This window comes from Gossypium arboreum, chromosome 6 (genome assembly GCF_025698485.1).
Source record: "Gossypium arboreum isolate Shixiya-1 chromosome 6, ASM2569848v2, whole genome shotgun sequence".
NCBI lineage: Eukaryota > Viridiplantae > Streptophyta > Magnoliopsida > Malvales > Malvaceae > Gossypium > Gossypium arboreum.
The window spans coordinates 129,756,414-129,773,539 of record NC_069075.1 but is presented as its reverse complement, the minus strand read 5'-3'; the positions used below and the strand labels follow the sequence as shown (position 1 = coordinate 129,773,539).

General features: G+C 34.2%; 1 non-coding gene across 1 annotated transcript; it reads right to left on the bottom strand.

Moving 5' to 3' along the window:
• Positions 1 to 16,218: 16,218 nt before the first annotated feature.
• Positions 16,219 to 16,325, bottom strand: LOC128294537 (small nucleolar RNA R71). Its single transcript, XR_008284846.1, has one exon. It is a non-coding gene; the product is annotated as a small nucleolar RNA R71 (small nucleolar RNA).
• Between the last annotated feature and the right edge of the window lie 801 nt (positions 16,326 to 17,126).

Genomic DNA, 17,126 nt, shown 5'->3' with positions numbered 1-17,126 from the left:
TATCTAAACCTTTGTATGCCCTGCTGGAGCAAAATAGACCTTTCAATTTTGATGAACCTTGTTTGATTGCTTTTGAGGAATTAAAGAAAAGATTAGTAGTGGAATCAATTGTAATAGTGTTGAAATCGAAACTGCCTTCGAACTCATGTGTGATGCCAGCAATTATACTGCAAGAGCAATGTTGGGACAGTGAAAAGACAAGGTATTTCATGCAGTCTATTATGTGACCAGTACCTTGACGAATACGCAAATGAACTACACCAACACGAAAAAAGATTTAATTGATATGGTGTTCGCATTCGGTAAATTTTAATATTATTTAGTTCGCACCAAAATCATGGTCGACATAGACCACTTTGCTATTAAGTATTTGGTGACCAAGAAAGATGCCAAACCAAGATTAATTCGGTGGATACTTCAACTGTAGGAGTTTGAGTTAGAAATTTGAGATAGAAAGGGGATTAAAAATCAAGTGGCTGATCACCTGTTAAGGTTAGAAGCTGGAAATAAAGATGGCAAAATTCAACTTATTGAAAAAGATTTTCCAGATGAGCAACTGTTGGCTGCCATGGCATTACCTTGGTACGTCGATATAGTGAACTTCTTAGTAAGTGGGCTGCTGCCACCTGATCTCAATAGTAAAAAAAGATAGAAGTTCTTTCATGATGTGAAACATTCTTATTGGGATGAACCCTTCTTATTCAAGTATTGTGCTAATCAGATAATTAGGAAGTGTGTCCCTGATGACGAAATACATAGCATTTTGTAGCATTGTCACTCAGTGCCTTATGGAGGATATTTTGGAAGAATGACAACTACTGCCAAGGTACTCAAATCTAGTTTTTATTGGCCAAGTTTGTTCAAGGATGCCCAGGAATTTTATAAGTCATACGATAGTTGTCAGAGGATAGGTAATTTACTTAAGGGACAAGAAATGCCACTACAAAACATTTTGGAGATTTAGTTGTTTGATGTCTAGAAAATAGACTTTATAGGTCCATTTCCACCATCAATTGGCAATCTCTGCATACTCGTTGCAATGGAATACATCTCTAAATGGGTCGAAAAGGTACTCCTCCCAACGAATGATACCAAGTCAGTGTTGAAGTTTTTGTGCAAGAACATTTTCACAAGATTTGGTACACCTCAAGTAGTTATCAGTGATGAAGATTCTCATTTTGATTGCAAATTAGTTGCTCATGTTTTACACAAGTATGGGGTGAAACATAAGATTGCAACGAGATACCATCCCCAAACAAATAGACAAGCGAAGATTTCTAACAAGGAAATTAAACAAATTCTGGAAAAAGTGGTGAAACCAACTCGAAAAGATTGGTCCTCCTGATTGAATGAAGCTTTGTGGCTTTTGTACGACATTCAAAACACTATTAGGGATGTCACCTTTTAAGCTTGTTTTTGGGAAACCATGTTACTTACCTGTTAAGTTAGAGCATACAACATTTTGGGCTATTAAAAAGCTGAATATGGACAAGAAAGCTGCTGGCCATAACAAATTGTTAGACCAGAATGAAATGGAAGAATTTTGGGCACGAGAGAGTGCTAAACTATTCAAAGAGAAGACTAAGCAGTGCCATGATAAGAGGATTATGCTAAGGAAATTTGAATCAGGACAACAGGTGTTGTTGTTAAACTTTAGGCTCAAGTTGTTCCTTGGTAAATTAAAATTCCGCTGGTCAGGTCCTTTCGAAGTAGCTCAAGTCTATCCTTATGGAGCTATTGATGTTAGAGATATGAAATTCGGGGTCACATCTAAGGTTAGTGAACAATGCTTGAAGCACTACTAGGGTGCTCATGTGGATCGAGACAAGCAATTCCCTGACCTCCGAGATGTTTGAGCTAATAATTATATTTCTATTTTTCTTTTCTATAATTACTTTACTTTAATTTCATTTTTATTATTAGTTTTATTTAATTATTTCATGTTGCTTCAATTTCTATTTTTATCTTTAAGTAGTTCATTCTATGATTTCCAGAGATAGAATAAATAATGTGAACTTATCAGTTGTGCTACTAAGAGGAGTCTACTGTAGAATTGCAAAAAAGAGTTATGTCACGACAAAATGGGAAATGAATGTTGAGGTAATATGGGTTGACCAGACAGAAAATTCCAAGGGAGAGATTTCTGGACAATTGGGCCTATTACATTACTTGGGTAGCCCATACTGGAAAAGCCAAAATTCTTATTTTAGGGCTAGGTCACTTCACAGTTCCCCCTAAAAATCTCCTTGTTTTTTTCCCTCCTTCATACAACAAAACATACTTTGCACATTTAATTTTTTTGAACCATTAACAATATATCATAATGGCAATTGTGAGGTTCGCCCGTTGGGAATTTGTTTCCCAAATATTTGGGCTTATAACCTTTTCACTTTCCCTCTAAATTTCTATCATACAAAAGTTAGGCCATAACTACTAGCTTCCCATCACTCACATCATACCCTATTTACTCCTTTCTTTGTCATCATTTTAATTCATCTTAACCTCTTGAATTCTTTTATAGTTACCCTAAATTTTCTTTCTCTCCTCGCTTATTTGTGCTTTCTTCAGAAACTGCAAGTTCAATCCTTTTTCTTCTATATAGACGTTTACCTTAACTTTCCACAATGACTAGACGATCTAACCCTCAATCATCTACTATGCTACCCTGCATTTTCTTTAACACTGCGGCAGTAGAGCGGTACCAGAACAATATCTCCAAGCAACCCTTTTATTTGGAAAAAAGGCTTTCTTTTTAAAGACGAGCCTTTTATGGGATACAATGCTTGTAATTCTTCTATCGTCAGCAACATGGATGAACAATTTTTTGTTTACATCTGGAGGATGTTCTAAACAACTTTGTTTGAGAGTTCTATGCTCACCTTACCTCCCCAAATACTAATTTTATATATGTGCAAGGAATCTCGATCTTATTTGATAAGGACACGATTAATGCTCAGTATGGTCTTTTTGATATCCAATATGAGCATACCAAGTTTGCTACAACTGTCATTGCTGATGGGTTAACTCAAGTTCTTCAAGACCTATGTGTGGCATGAACTGAATGGACAGTGTTGAGGCAAGATTGTTACACCATGAAAAGGGCATATTTGAAGCCCAAGTATAGGGTTTGGTATCATTTCCTTAAGATGTGCCTACTCCTTTCTACCCATAACTCAACAGTTTCTAAGGAGCGAATGTTACTAGTCCATTCCATTATACAGGGTAGGAAAATTAATGTGGTTAAGATTATATTCAAAGAAGTACAACAGTACGCACAAAAGAATACTGAGAGTCTTAGCTTTCTTTCTTTAATCACTGTACTTTACAAGCATGTTAATGTCTCAGTCCAAACCAATGAGGATATCATCCCAAATAAAAGGGCCATTACAGTATTGGTTATTGCAAAGATCTCTAGGGAGGATTTGTTACAACAACAACCTCCTGGCTCAGCCTCAACATCCTCTACGCCAACATTTTCCACTGCAACAACCTCCGAGACCAACAGTTTATTTAAGTAACAAGTGCTCAATTTATTGGCAAACTTGCTTAAGCAAAACAATCTTTTCGAGACTCAATACCTTCAACTTGCTACAGATTTGGAAAAAAGTGCAAGAAAAATTAGCTCTCTACTAGGCCTATGTGGATAAGAGGGACATTGCTCTGAAAAGGTCCCTTCAAAAGAATTTCACCTAGCTAATGCTTGCATTTCCTGACTTTTCTAAGGAATTGCATGCAGCTGTAGCAGAATAGGTTGATGAAGCCCAGCCAGCTAAGATAGACCCTGCCACTATCGAGAAAGAAACCAAAGAACAAAAGGAAGAAACAGAGAAAATGGAATAAGTAGTATTGCAACTAATTGTGAGGAAGAAAAGAAAACAAATATCACACCTGCACCACCAGTGGACAACACTGTAGCTGTTCCACCTCCTTTTACTAAACCTATGACTAAACAAAATCATGAGATAAATCGGACTATTGATGAAATCACCAAATCTGATGATGAACAAGAGGTCGTGCCACTTCAATCATTGAAACGGGGAATGCACAATAAAAACAATGCACATAAATCCATTTGCATGAAAGAATGAAGTAACTATATTCTGGTCCAAGCCAGAGAAGTCCTTTTCCCTTCCATACACCATGCATTTCATTTATTTTGCCATGACATTTTTTGTTGTATATCCGTATTAAGGATAATGTATCCCTTAGGTTTGAGGGTGTGTTGACCATTTAGTATTGCATTAAATAGTTAGTTGAGCATGATCTAAATTTTGGTTCACTTTTCATTCATTTTTCGATGGCACTCATAATTGCAACGTGTTTTTTTTTTCCTATGATAACTACAATCTTTACTTATGATGTTCAATGATGAGCTTAAATTCTTCAATACACCTAAAACATGTGACAGTGGATTAGGTGAATTTAGCTTAAGAGAGTTGCTTGAAAATTAACTCTTGAACATGACATGTCCTAACCTCAGTTAGTTTTCGATTGTAACGAGTGCCTTTTAATGAACTTAGGGACTTTTGAAGCCAAACACAATCAAATTGCCAAAACATTACTTAAATAAAGGACAGTAGGCACTCCAAGGCTTAGAGTTGCCAAGTAAGTCAGCAATACTTTGTTTGCTCCATCGTGTTATTGACTAGAAAGGTGAGTTAGAGTAAGAGTGTGTAATAAAAAAAAGGGGGGGCACTCCACTGTAGTAACAAACTGAGTAGCTAAGGAGATAGTTGTTTGCTCCATCTATCTTCTAGGTTAAAAGCATTAGCTTTAAGAGTGATTTTTACTTAAATTATGACATGATTGAATACTCGGTAATTTAGTGCTTGCTCCATTGTGATTATCGAGTCAAAGAATTTTGTGACATACTACATCCCTTACATTTGAGTAGGCTTAGAGCAACTTGAGTTTAGGTAAGAAATGAACTAAGTGAATTAGAATATGCTTGTTGTGCCAATAAAGCACACATAGTGTAAGAAATGAAGTATTGAAATCGAAGTCATCCCTGGTACTAACTCAATACCAAACTCTACCTCTCAGACAAGTGGCAAACCCGACAATTCTTTAGGATCGCACACAACTGGTATGATTCAATCTTCTTTTCAGTTACTTTACTATCAAGCACATAAGCAAAGTAAGCTTCACAACCGCTTCTCACATACTTCCAAGCTAACATCGAAGATATTATTGTTGGTAAGCCACTCAAATCATTAGATTAAATCCGAATAATCTCGTTGTTCTGACATCTCAAATCAATGGTCTTTCTTTTGCAATTAACAACAGCATCGTGCAAAGTCAACCAATCCATACCCAAAATTATATCGAACTCGTCGAAAGGTAACAACATCAAAACGGCTGGAAAACATGAATCTTGAATCATCAATGGGCAATTTTTACATACTTTATCAACCAGAACACGCCGGCCCAGGGGGTTTGATACTTGAATCACAAACTCAGTGGACTCAACAGGCAAAGTCTTACTGGATACTAATGTTTCACATACATAAGAATGAGTCGAACCAGGATTAATCAATGCAATAACACTAGTATCATAAAGAGTGAAAGTACCAGTAATAACATCTGGGGAAGAAGCATCCTCACGAGCGCGTATAGCATATGCTTTGGCAGGTGCATGAGCCTCAGATTGAACTGCTGTATCTTTCGTCCCTCTCTGACTACCATCTACATTACCCGAATGCCTGAGTGGTCTGCCTCACACTGACATATTACTCGGTCTTACATTCTGAACAGTGTCTTGCTTGGATAACATTAGACAATTTCAGATAAAGTGATCCATCGATCCACACTTAAAATAAGAACGATCATGCAATCGACAATCTACAAAGGGTCGGTCTCGATCTCGTCTAGAAAAGTCTGCAATATCTCTAGATCGACTGGAATCATCTCTGAACTTCTTCAATGCTGAGTGAAAAGTCTTACCTGATGATCTTTTACGAGACTCTCTAGCTTCAAAATCGACTTTTCTTTTCTCTTTCCCGAGCTCTTCAACTTTGCAAGCTCGCTCGACAAGTACCATAAACTCTTTGATTTCAAGTATGCCAACCAGCAATTTAATGTCTTCATTCAAACCGTCTTCAAATCTTTTACACATGATAGCTTCATTTGAAACACACTCATGGGCATATCAACTAAGTCTAACAAATTTTTGCTTGTATTCTGTCACAGTCATACGACCCTGTTTTAGTTCGAGAAATTCCTTGCGCTTCTGGTCAATGAATCTCTGACTGATATATTTCTTATGAAACTCAGTTTAAAAGAATTCCCAGTCACTCGCTCCTTCGGAACCACCGATACTAGTGTATTCCACCAGTGACATACGGTGTCTCGTAGCAAGGATATAGCACATTTTAAGCATTCATCCAAGGAACAAGATAACTTATCAAGCACACGGATAGTATTACTAAGCCAGAATTTAGCTCACTCAGCATCATCATCATCAGTAGCTCTGAATTCTTCAGTGCCATGCTTTCTGATTTTATCAACAGGAGGCTTGTTAAATCTCACTGGATCAATCATCGGAGCTACCACAGGTATCATAAATGAATTATTCGAGGGTGGAGGTTGTTGTGTAGCCGGATTATTTCGGATATTTTGAGTAAACCAATCATTCATCATTTGATAGAAGGCTTGTTTAGCCTCCCCCACATGGCTACTTGAGATCGGCCGAGATTCAACTGGCGCTATCCCATGTGCAGGAGCAGGTCTGCACTCTCGACATCATCAGCTACAGCTCTATCGGGATCCATTTACTATACGAAAACACATTTTCAAATGTCAGAAGTTTTCACACTATCGTAATAAATATTATAGCATGTATAGCTAGACTTACACATGCTACGTTAGTATTAGAATCGACTAAATCATAGCTCTGATACCAATAAAATGTAACACCCCTAGTTGTTTCTGTCGCTGGATTAGGCTACGAGACATTACCGATCATATCACAGTTCATACTGATAATATGTTTAAATCATAATTCAGCATATATTAAAACAAATTATAAATTATATATTTAAACATAGAACATAATACAAATTAACAAAATCGTTAATGAAATAATAATCTAAAACACCCATTCGAATATATTCATGTATAAGTAAGTGAAATTAAGCATACTAAAGTAAGCTTTATAACAAATCATACTTACGGTTTAGTAAACAACTATCATACTAAAAATTTCAACATGTTACACCGATCTTAAGTTCATTTCATTATTATATCATAAACATTTTCAGATACAATTAATAACTTTATTAAATCTTATTACCTAACTTAACTAACAATCGCATATCCAACTTAACATGACCAAACATGCTATTAAGGTATATATATGAATATACATAGCATGCACTTACTCTAAATTCAAAGCCATGTTTAACATTGGAATTCATACCAAAACAATTAACTAAAATCATCATGAAACATTTTATTCTCTTAATACTTTGCATGGCCAAATCTTATCACTTAAAACCACATTCACATCCAAAATTTCCACCACCAAATTGCCAAGACTAAACGTATTAAACATTATATCTAAGAAAATATCAAACCAAGTCCAAGCATAATAAGCAAATTCCGCATACACCTTGTCTTAATATAAAACACATCCCAAACTATCCATTTTACTTATGATCGGTTCTTTCATACAAGTTTTAGTCATTAATCAACTTCAAGTATATATTATCTTCCATTTCTAAGTCATAATTTACCTATCACAAATATCATTTCATCATAGCACTTAACACGATAACTAAAATTGAATTCAAACATAATCAAGCATAAACGAATTTATCATAGGAATAAGCCATATTCGCATGGATTTTATACAAAACCAAAGTTTGTTGTTTCTAAACACATTCTAGCCTATACATGCCATAATTTGAGTTTGATTAATGTAGATAGTGTGATGAACTTTGCTGACGATCCCCGAGCTCGTAACTTGCTTCAAAATCTATAAAACAAAGTATACAAATACACACAGAGTAAGCTAACTTAGCTTAGTAAGTCATAAGCAAATATAACTCAAAAATATAGTCAACTTCTTAAAATTTAAACTGAACTAATTTACTATATCAATGTCATATTTAATCTCAACTTATACATTCCATAACCACACATGTTTAACATAATAATCACTTTGGCTGAATACTTATAAGGTTAAAATTTTACAAATTTTCATTCAACTTTCAAAGTCAAATACCGTTTCACTTTCAACCATACTTCCATTCATTTACACAAACTCACAAAACCTAGAATTAACTTCATATACAAACATCACTTACTTGGCCGAATACACAAGATTTTGTATAACATCACATATGTACATTACCTATATGACCGAATATATATGGTCACACTTATACAGCTAGTGAATAATCATTTCATTAATATACAATTTATTTTGGCACAAGGCCGAATGCACATTCTAAACTCACATATATTTTTCATTACTATTATACATGATTTAACATAAATATTCTAAGTACTTACTTACCTTATCTGACATAGGTAATAGGTTAATTCATACCTGGCCATTTAGCTCAATTTACTTACTTAAATACCACACCAGCATGAAGTCTTTTAGGCACAAACTTTGATAAATCACCGGTATAAAGCCTGCTAGGCATAAGCCTATATTACACACCAGCATAAGGCCTGCTAGACTCAAATTCTGATTTTTATACACTAGCATTAAGCCTGCTAAGCATAAAGCCCGATTAAATTCACCAGCACAAAGCATGCTAGGCTCAAAGCCCGAATATCATTATTATAAAACTGTCTCATAAACAATTCATATATCGAACATTTCAGATATTCCACATAATTCATATTGTCTTCCAAATGTTATAATTCAATCGAGTTAAACTCAAATACATTATCTCTATGCTTTATCACATTCGGCTAACTATACCATAATTCCATGAATTCTAAATCAGCATATTAAACTATGTTACATTCAAAATTGGTGATATTTAATTGCTTAAAGACTTACCTCAGACAATGAAAAACTGGTACGGATTGGCTAGTCGACAACTTTACTTTTCCCCGATCTAAATCCAATTTTCTCTTTTCTTGATCTAAATTAATATAAATTAAACTTATTAAATTAAATATTCAACCAAATACATCCAAAAACACACAAATGGGAAAATTACACTTTTACCTCTGATATTTCACATTTTTCACAATTTAGTACATATTGCATAAAACACAAAATATGCACAATCTCACAATAACATAGTTAGGCCGAATATTCCTTATACTCATACTAATCCATATATTTCATTTATTTCACATTTTAGTCCCTCAAATTATTATTTTTGCAATTTAGCCCTAATTATTGAAATTCATCAAAAACTCCAATGCAAAACATGTTAATCTAAAACATACCTTTAATATTTCATCATCAAACATCAAAAAAAAAATATTCAATAATGGCATAACTCAAAACATTCATCAAAATCAGAAATTCTAGCATGGGTCGAATAGTATTTGAAGCAACGATCTCAAAAACGTAAAAATGATGAAAAACCGAAACCAAACTAACCTTGAATCAAGCTTGAGAAATGGTCGAATATCACCAAGCTTTAGTTTCTTTTCTTTCTTTTTAGTTTCAGTCAAAACATGCATATATGAACATCATTTTATTATTTATGTTATATTATAACATATATTATTTCATCTTTTACTATTTTAACCTTTACTAAATAATATAAAATCATTATATTGGTTGTCTACAACCATCCAACTCATTTAATTATGGCTAATTGCATTATAAGTACTTCATATTAAAAAGCCACTAACACTTCATCCCTTATGCTTTAAACTATCAAGTTTTCAATTTACACGATTAAGTCTTTTTATTAAATTAAGCAAACAAACAATCAAATTTTCATACGAAACTTTCACACATGCAAATTCACATATAATAAACATGAGAAATAATATTTAAATATTATTCTGGCTCAAATTCATGGTCTCGAAACCACTGTTCCGATTAGGGTCTAAATCGGGCTGTTACAAGAGTTGTGGGTTGTATAGACAAAAGTTATGTTTATGAGTTCTAACTTTAATTCTTTATTTTCAGTTCTGTAATTTGATTTAAGGAAATGGTGTTGATTACTCTTTTGAATTTGGATTCGATTCACCAACCCATGAGCTAAATCTCATATGGCTGGGATTACTTGATGAAACTTTTATTTCCATTATTGGCCACGGCTTAGATTAATTTTAATTTTTTTTGTTTCATTCAATGGTATTTATGAATAACATGCATGTAAACTCTAGACATAGGTGAATATGCAACATTTTTATAAAATTAATCTAATTCTGATGAGGTTAGGTTAGTTAGATTAGAATTGAATTATATGAGTGAGTACTCGAAAGAATACTCGAAGCAACCTCTGGACATAGAGCAACGTTCTGTACTAAAATGAGAAGAATAGTAGTAGGAACCAAACTCAAACCCTATAAACATATAGTGCCCTAGCTCTTGAAAGAAGTAGACCACAGTAGAACTGTTCTGAGCAATAGAATAAGACTGAAATTACCAAGGTATTATTGGATAATGAGGATAGATTCTTTGTAATCCCAGCCTTAAGATTCAAAATCGTAGATCCTTTAACCTTAGCTGTAGCATATCTATTTTCACATCCTTAATTGTTACTTGTTTACATATTATTCACGTAATCATTCTCATAATTCCAGTTGCATACTTACTTCTGTCTTGCCATAACGTTTTCATTTATTTGATATAATTCACATATTACACATATCAGTATTCCTTAATTATCTCTACATTCTTATTATTGTTTTTCCCATAGCATTCTATATAATAACTTGATCATTTTATACCTAACCGATCCACGCGGAGATGATCTCACTTATCACTTTATTACTTGATCAGATGTGTAAACTTGCACAATTCAATTACCATATTCACACGTGACAAAAGCCACCACATAATTTACAATAATAGCCACATAATCACAGATAAATTACCACATAACTTCCACCTTTCACAAAACAAACCCACGCATGTGATATGACTATTTTCAAATATAACACAAATAATCAATTTTCGTATTTCTTATGTTGTTATTGATAAGTCTCTAAAAGAGTTATATTTCATTCATTTAGACCTAGCTAATTACTTGTACTTTATACGTTTAGTTGTATTTTAGGACATTTCATTAGTATTTTTATCATTGCATTAAGAGCTTGGACTGTGTTTAAACGTTAGGTACTTTTTAATTACATGTAAAAAGGTTGTGTTTGGTGGTTTGGCTAGTGTAGAATATGGAGAAAGAAATAAATGAGTGAAAGTTTGTCAAGGTAAAAGGTTAGATAGTTTGCCAACACAAATGTCGTGGCAATTTTAAGAAGATGACCAAGTCAACAATCAAGGCATACTAGTTTCAGCCCAAATCTACTTGTACTAGAAAAATCTACCTAAAAAGAGGAGAAGATATCGTGGGCTATTAGAGTTACCCTAGGAAGGAAAGCTTATAAAAAGCCAAAAGAGGAAACCCTAAAGGGTGTGGAGATTCGGAGGCAACAATTGAGGGTAGCAGCTGAGTAGAGATGAAAGGAGGAAATTGAAGGCAGTCCCTCTCAGTAACCACTAGACACTTTGCTGCTGGACTGTAGATTAACTTGGCGAGAACCATCTTTTTAAGAACAACCATCATTCTAAGTTCTTTCATTATTTCTTAATCTGTTCTCTCATGTATTGATTTGATCAAAATGATGTTGGGTGTTATTTTGAACTTGAATTTTAATTGCAAACCCATGAGCTAAATCTCATAGGGATGGGATTATATGATGAAAGTTTTATTTTCGTTAATGGTTGAAACATATATTTGATTTAATCTATTATTTCATTCAATTATTTTTATTTCCCAATTGTATGCGTACATTCTTTAAACATAGATGACTGTGTAACATGCCCATAAACTAAATCTAATTCTGAAAAGGTTAGATTAGTTGGACTGGAATTGAATGATACAAGCGGGTATTCAACCGAATACTTGCAGTAGACTCTAGACATACAGCAGTGTTTGTATAGATCAAAGACAAAACAGTACAGGGTGCAGTTCTAAGGCCTATAGACACATGCAAGGTATCTTCAGATCTAGCTCTCGAAAGAAGCAAATCACTTTAGATCTCTTCTAAACAGTAGATTGAGTACAATTTTGCTGAGGCATTACTGAATGTAAGGGTAGATTCTTAGTAATCCCAACCTTCCAAATCAACATCGTAGACCCTTAATCATTTGTCGTAGTATCTTTGCCATAACATTCTTAGTTATTTATTTATTCGCTCGTAGATTGTTTACATCATTATTCTCGTAATTGCCATTGCATTTTTACTCTTCCTTTGCCTTATCATTTTTCAGTGTTAGTCAATATACATTTTGCACGCATCCTAACTACTTTAATTTACCTGTGTATTTAATTTGGTTTTTCCAAAACATTAATTATAATTCATTATAATAACTTGACCACTTTTATACCTAATTCAATCCTAGTGGATACGACCTCACTTATCACTTTATTACTTGATTCGACATGTACACTTGCACAATTTGCATACCATTTCACACGCGATAAGTTTTTGGCGTCGTTGCCGAGGATTGACAATTTGGTGAAATTTGGTTTTGTTATTTTACTTATTTCCATAAGTTTTATTTAACTTAGTTTAATTTAATTTCTACATTTTTTCCATTAGTGCATGAGAAGAGGCATTCCTGCTAACAAATAGGATCGTTTTGACCGAGAAATCGGAAGAACTTTATAAAGAAAGTGGAGAGTGTAACAACCAGTTTTTAGTCAAATTAGAACAGTTGTTTCAGGACCACAAATCTGAGGTAAAAATAATTATTTTATTATTATTTTAATGTCTACAGAATGATAATATAATTTTTTGAAAATTTCATTAAGAAATTTTATTGTTTGAATGCTTAATTTGATAAAAAGGACTAAATCATGTAAAGTGTAAAACTTGAGTTTTAATAGCTAAAGGTGTTTAATAGCTATAGAACTTTAAAGTGAAGGTTCTTATGTGGTAAATATCCCAATAATATGATAGTGGATGATAGTGGCTTGGTAATTTTGAAATTTGTGATGTTTTTAAAAGTTAATTTTGGTATTTAATAAATAAAGGTGAATTAAATAAAACCAAATGAAATTATTCATTCATTCATCTTCTTCAAACCGATTCTTCTTGAGAAAATAAGGCTAAGGATTCGATTATATTCATTTCCTTCAATTAGGTACGATTTTTGTATCATTATGTTTTTGAGATCGTTCCAGCTTAATCTAGCTAGCCTAGGGACTAATTTGCAACCCTGTTAAAGGTTTAGGGTTTTTCCATTGATGAAATAGCATGTGTTTTGATGTTTAATGGTAGAAAATCTATGCTTGTTGTTAGATAAACAACATTTGTAAAGTGATTTTTAATAAAATTGTCATTTAGGGATTTAATTGAGAAATGTTCAAATATTGTGGTTAAATAGTGAAATAAATGGAAAATATGAGCTGCTAGGGACCTAATTGAAATTTGGCTAGCATGGGTTTAGGTTGAACTACATGAATTTGTATTTTTATGAGATAAGGACTAAATTGTAAAAATGTTGAAATATTAGGGGCAAACGTGTAAAATTTCTTAATTGTATTTTGGAATAAATTGAATAGAGTGATAATTAAATAAGTTAATTTTGATTACATTTATATCAAGAAAAGTGAAATTCAGATTTAGATTGGGGAAATAATAAGGTTTTGGACTAATCGACTCATTTTGTCGTTTTTACATTCGAGGTAAGTTCGTATGTAATAAGTATTGTTATATTTATGTTTTAAATGTTTTGATATTGCATAAATTATGAATACGACTCTGCGTATATATTTGACGACAATTCGGCAAATGAGAAATCCCGGTTGAACCTCAGCAATAGATTAGGATACAAATGACATGTCATTAATGGTTACGTGATTTGGGTGTTGGTCTGTACGTCCTACCAGTGGCTGATTTATCTGGCATGTGTTGCGGATACTTGTAAGCTTACATGAGCAGCACCGTGTAGCTTCGTCACGACCGTCAGCTTGTGTGATCAGACCCATTGATAGCTCAAGAGTGAGCATTATATGTGATATGAGATTGAGATAGCTTCGGCTATATATGTGGCATTTAGGGTGCGAGTTTCCCAGGTATCTGATAGTATTCAGAATCGTTCAACAAGTATATCAAAGACATGGATGACTAAGAGATTAATAAGAGGTGGTACAGGTATGTACATGAACCTATAACCTATGAATTGAAGAAACTTGTGAATTTCACATATAATCTTATTTTTGAATATGTGGAAGGTTTGTTAGCAAGTATAAGTTATGTGTTGATATATTCAATTTTTTGAATTGTATATTTATGATTAATTGAGTTTATTTCATACGAGCTTACTAAGCTTTATAGCTTACATTGTTTATTTTTCCATGTTTTATAGTGAAATCAAAGCTAGCTTGGATTCGGGAATCGTCAAAGACTTAATCACACTATCCAGCTATAACTTTGGCACTTTTGAATCTATATATTTTGTATATGGCATGTATAGGAAGTATGGTCATTTTGGTTATGTTTTGGTAATAAATCGAGCCATTTAAATTGGCTTGTAAATGTTTTGTGTTTGGTTGTGTTAATAGCCATAAGAGTTGGCTTATTTTTGGCATATTGATGATGTATGTATATATGTGAAAAAGGCTCTTTAATATGTTGTGCTTAATTGCCAATTATAGGCTTGTTGTGAATTAGTATTATGGATGCCAAATGGTTGAGTTTTGAATATTGATATGCTAGTGAATCTAGGGATAATAATGCATATTTGAAAGTGGTTATATTGATGATTTGAGAAAGTGAAGTTTGGTATGAAATTGAATGACATATTGTGGTATTGTGTGTCTTGTATATGTTGGTATTGAAATGGCATGACTGATGCTTGGTTGAGGTTGGATGAAATGCCTATTTATGTCTTGTTTGGTGCCATTTGGTTTGGTGTAGGTGTATGCAAATTTGGGTGGCAACTTGGCTTGGTAAATAGCCGATTTTATTACACACGGGCGTGTGTCTTAGCCATGTGTGACACACAGTCAGGTTACACGGCCGTGTGTCCCCTGGTGTTGAATTAAAAATCAAGTCAGTATGCTCCAACAGCCCAGCAAACGGGCGTGTGACTTGATCGTGTGGCCTAAGTTAATATTCCTTACAGGTTTGGCACAGCCTAGCACACAGTTTGGCACACAGGCGTATGTGGCCATTTCGAAGGGCACATGCACTTGTTACACGGATGTGTAGTTGGCCGTGTGACCCAAGTTAGAGAGTTACACGTGGTTGGACACCGGCTGAGACACGTCCATGTGATCCTATTTCGAATGTCCACAAGGGCGTGTGTCCCCTGTATTTTGAAAAAGTTTCTCAGTTTTGTAAAAAATTCCTAAGTTATGGGTTTAGTCCCAAACCACCCTGAATGCATGTTTTGGGCCTCGTAAGCTCGTATTAGGGACATTATGAATATATGTGAATGATTTTGAATTATGTTTATTTGAAATTCAAAAATGTGTCTGAAATGTATGGTTATTTGTAAAATAAGTTTGGTAAAGCTCCTAACCCTATTCCGGCGTTGAATATGGGTGAGGGGTGTTATAGAGAGAACTACAAAAAATGGAATGATCCCAGCCTCAATGATAATCTGAATGGTCAAGATATTAATCCAACTATTTGTAATGTGGTACCTAGTCTGAATGACAATCTGAATGGTCAGGACACTAATCCTCATGTTCACAAGGTGGTAGATAACTGAGACAAACCAATCCAAGAGCATGTTGTGCAAATTTTTGATGACCTGAATCCAGGGATAGTCAGCCACAAATATATGCGTAATAGTTTGAGCTGAAACTGGTAATGTTTCAGATGCTACAAATAGCAGGACTGTTTGAGCTACATTTCAGACTTTTTTTAGAAGTCTGTGACTCGTTTAGACAATAGGGTGTTCCTGAAGACGCTTTGCGGCTTAAGCTATTCCCATATTCTTTAAGAGATCGTGCAAGAGCGTGACTGAATGCATTGCCATCACGAACAATGGCATCATGGAATGATCCTTTCCAGATATGTTTGCTATGGTATAATCCCCCAAATATGAATGTCAAGCATAGAAATGACATCACATATTGTCGGCAATCTAAGGATTAAACACTGTATGAAGCTTGGGAACGATTTAAAAACTTAATTCAAAAATGTCCAATGCATGGATTTCAACATTGGACTCAGATAGAGATATTCTATAATGGGCTGAATGCACATACGAGGATCGTAGTTGATGCTTCTGCCAATGGTACTTTGTTAGATAAATCTTATAATGAAGCATACCAAATTCAGGAGAAGGTTGCTAACAATGATTATCAATATCCTACTACAAGAGTTGGGACGGACAAGAGAGCTATTGGTACCATGAAGCTAAATGCAATCACTTTGTTAACAGCCTAGGTATCTTATTTGGCTAATATGATCAAAAAAATGAAGAATCCCGCTACAATTCAGGAGATGAAATCAATCGAGCTTTCGTGTGTTTATTGTAGTGAAGACCATGTGTTTGATGAATGCTTATCAAACCCAACATCCGTGTGTTACATAAGTAATTCTAATTGGAATAATAACCCTTATTCCAACACATAAAATCCAAGGTGGAAGCAACATCCAAACTTTAGTTAGAATAATCAAGGGTTGGAGAATTTTAACAATGCTGGAAAATAGAATGCCAACAGTGCACACCTGGTTATAATCACCCTATGCCAAGGCAAAATGTCCAGCAAGGTCAGGCATCAGCTTCAACATCATCATTTATTGAAGTCTTTTTGAAGGAATATATGACCAAGAATGATGTTGTAATATAGAGTCAGATTGCATCTCTCTGAGCTCTTGAGAATCAAGTGGGCCAAATAGGAAATGCTTTGAATTCGAGACCACAAGGAGCATTGCCAAATGATACTGAGGATTCAAGATCATAAGAAAAGGAATAGTTTAAGACCATCACTCTTAAAAGTGGAACTCAGCTT